This window comes from Hipposideros armiger, unplaced genomic scaffold (assembly GCF_001890085.2).
Source record: "Hipposideros armiger isolate ML-2016 unplaced genomic scaffold, ASM189008v1 scaffold_180, whole genome shotgun sequence".
Classification (NCBI taxonomy): Eukaryota; Metazoa; Chordata; class Mammalia; order Chiroptera; family Hipposideridae; genus Hipposideros; species Hipposideros armiger.
The window spans coordinates 1,229,648-1,233,356 of NW_017731530.1; the positions used below are offsets into that span (position 1 = coordinate 1,229,648).

Consider the following 3,709-nt stretch of genomic DNA (forward strand, 5'->3'; position numbering starts at 1 on the left):
TAAAGGTATGTCAATTTTATCTTTTCAAAGGACCCACATTTAGTTTCATTGATTTTATTCTATTGTCTTTTTAGGCTACTTCATTTATTTCTGTTGTGATCTTTGTTATTTCCTTCCTTCTACCAACTTAGGGATTCGTTTGTTTTTCTCTTTCTAGTTCCTTGAAGTATAAAGTTAGGTTGTCTGTTTTAGACTTTTCTTGTTTCTTGATGCAAACATTTATTGCCATAAATGTCTCTCTTAAACTGCTTTTGCTGCATCTTGTAAGGTTTAGTATGTTGTGTTTCCATTTCCAATTGTCACAAGGTATTTTTAAATTTCTCTTTTTATTTGTTGTTTGACCATTAGATAAGTTTAGGAGTATGTGGTTTAACTCCACATATTTGTGAATTTTCCTGTTTTCTTGTTATTGATCTTTAGTTTTGTACAATTGTGGAAGGAAAGATACTGAATATGATTTCAATCTTCTTAAGTCTATTTAGACCTGTTTAGTGGCTGACTATATGATCTATCCTGGATAATGTTCCATGTGCATTTGAGAAAATGTGTATTATGTTGCCTTTGGATGGAATGTCTTTTATAAGTTAAGTACACGTGGTCCAATATATTGTTTAAGGCCAATGTTTCCTTATTGATTTTCTGTCTGGATGATCTAACCAATGATAAAAGTGGGTATTAAAGTCCCCCACTATTACTGTATTGCTATGTATTCCTCCCTTTTGGTTTGCTCCTACTTGCTTTATATATTTAGGTGTTCCTGTGTTGGGTGGATACATATTTGCAAATGTTATATTTTATTGGATTGAACCCTTTATCATTATGTAATGACTTTTTGTGTCATTACAGTCTTTGCGTTAGAGTCTATTATCTGATATAAGTGTAGCTACCCAAGCTTTTTTTGGTTTCAACTTGCATGGAATAGCTTTTTCCATCCCTTCACTGTCAGTCTGTCTGTGTCCTTACTTCTGAAGTAAGTCTCTAATAGGCAGCATATAGATGGGTCTTGAAATTTTAAAATCTATTCTATTACTCTGTCTTTTGGTGGGAGAATTTAGTACATTTAAAGTAATTATTTATAAATATGTGCTTATTGCCATTAAAAAATTATTTACTAGGTGTTATATAGTCCTGTTCCTTTCTTCTTTTCTTGAGCTCTTCCTTTGTGGTGTTATGATTTTTCTCAGTGGTGAGCTCAGGTTCCTTTCTTTTCATCTTTTGTGTATCTACTACAAGTTTTTGCTTCATGGTTACCATAAGGCTTACTTACATTAGACAACTTATATTTTTAACAGTCTGTCTTAAGTTGATAACAACTTAAGTTTGAACACATTCTAAAGCTCTGTTTTTGTTTCTCTCCTCCTGTTTTATGTTTCTGATGTCACAATTTGTTTTCATCTTGTGTATCCTTTAANTGACAGTCTTATGGGACCTCCCTTGTACATAACTAACTACTTTGCCATGCTTTTAAGATTCTTTCTTTATTGTTAACCATTGGCATTTTAATTATGGTGTATCTTGGTGTCAACCTCTTTGGGTTCATCTTGTTTGGGACTCTTGGTGCTTCCTGGACTATTTCCTTCATAAGGTCAAGTAAGATTTCAGTCATTATTTCTTAAAATAGGTTTTCAATCCCTTGTTCTCTGTCTTCTAGTACCACTGTGATGTGAATGTTGGTATGTTTAATGTCCTGGAGGTCCCTTAAACTCTCATTTTTAAAAATTCTTTTTTCTTTTTGCTGTTCTGATTGGATGTTTTCTACTACCTTGTCTTCCAGATTGCTGATTCAGCCTTCTGCTTCATCTAATCTGCTGTTGATTCCCTCTAATATATTCTTCATTTCAGTTACGGTATTCTTCATTTCTGACTGGTTCTTTTTTATGGTTGTATGACTCTGTTGAAGTTCTCACTGAGTTCATCTATTCTTCCCTTAAGTTCACGGAGCATCAGTATAACCAGTGTTTTGAGCTCTGTATCTAGGAAATTGCTTGTCTCCATTTCATTTAGTTCTTTTTTCTGGAGCTTTGTCCTGTTCTTTCATTTGGGGCATGTTTCTTTGTCTCCTCATTTTGGCTGCCTCCCTGTGTTTGTTTCTATGTGCTAGGTACATCTGTGTCTCCAAGAATGGGCTTATTCAGTAGGTGTCCTGTGGTGCCCCGTGGTGTAGTCTCCCTGGTCACCTGAGCCAGGTACTCCAGGGGTGCCCCTTGTGTGGGTTGTGTGTGCCATCCTGTTGTAGTTGAACCTTGATTGCAGTTGGCATGTCATTGGGCAGTCTTGTCCTTCAGGCTGACTGGCTGTGAGGGCCGGCTGTTACTACAGGAGACAAAGTGTTGTGCGGAAGCTGACCTAACGGAATGGGAATTGAGTTAGTGGGGCTCTGGTGCCAGTTCAGTCCATGCTTTGGGTGTGTTTTTGTGGAGCTGGTTGGGGGTGCTCTGGTGTGGTCTGAATCCAGCCCCCAGATGTATTTGTCCTGGTACCTCTTAGGAGAGACTGTGATGTAGGCCAAGATCAGCTGCCATTTGTGCCCAGCTTGAGGCCACCTGGTAGGAGCTNTACAGAACCATAGGATGATAAATCTGTTGTTTTAAGCCATTAAATTTGTCATAATTTGTTACAGCAGTGTTAATAAGCAGGATTTGTGTAAGAGATTAGAGGTCTGGAATGGAGTGTTGAGGGAAAAGCTGGGATCAGACTGAGTAGTGCTTTGAAGGCTAGGGTAAGGATTGTGACGTTTACACCTAAAAACAACAGGTTGAGGTGGGACAGTGGTATACATCAAGCAGAGTTTTAGGAAGAACTACCTGGCAATGCTGTTTTGCAGACTCTTTGAGGTAAAGAAAGTATGGGGTTAGAGGAATCAATTAAACCTCTACCAGAAAGTAGGTAGAAAACTGGTGGTGGCAGGTGGTGAATATGGGGATGGGAAGGGACAGATAGATATAAACATTATTTTGAAGGAACTGGCTACAGGTTTGATGATTCTATGTTGGGGAGTTGGTTAATGTGTGGAATTAATGTATGGGAGTTAGTAAATGTCTGTGTCTCCTCAAAATTCAGGTTGAAATCTTATGCATCAGTGTGATGGTATTTGCAGGTGGGGCCTGTGGGAGGTAATTAGAATTAGATGAGGGCAGAGCTCTTACCAATGGGACTAGTGCCCTTATAAGAGTCCCAAGAAAGCTTGCTTCTCTTTGTTTCCCACCAAGGGAGGCTCCAAGGAGCAGAGAGCCATCTTCAAGCCAGGAAGGGAACCCTCACCAGACGTCTTGAGATTGGACTTCCCAGCCTCTAGAACTGTGAGAAATAAATGTGGTGTTTAAGCCACCTAATCTATGGTAATTGGTTATAGCAGCCCAAACTGACTAAGAAGGACAAGAATGTCTTAATTTTAGAACTGATTAAAGAATGTTGAAACCCAGGGGAGTGGGGAGCTGGTTTCAGGGAGACAAATGAGTTGTTTTCAAACATGTTGATTTTTATGAGAACAGTAACTCTGTCAGGAATTGGGAATAAGGGCTGGCACTCAGAAGAGAGGACAGGTAGAGATAGGGATCCAATGTTATCCTGTTATCCTGCTGGTAGTGGTAGCTGTGCCATCAGTATGAGAGTAGATATGGTCTCTGGGGATTGGAGGGAGCAGAGGGTTGTATTTGTAGGTGGAGGTCAAGGGACAAAAGAAGGTGATTTGTTTACTAAGCCCCTCCCA

At 39.0% G+C, this 3,709-nt stretch overlaps 1 protein-coding gene across 1 annotated transcript in view; it reads right to left on the reverse strand.

Moving 5' to 3' along the window:
* The window catches only part of CEP162 (centrosomal protein 162), an 81,223-nt gene that overhangs the window by 12,537 nt on the left and 64,977 nt on the right, over window positions 1-3,709 (reverse strand). The gene's annotated exons all lie outside the window — the stretch shown is intronic.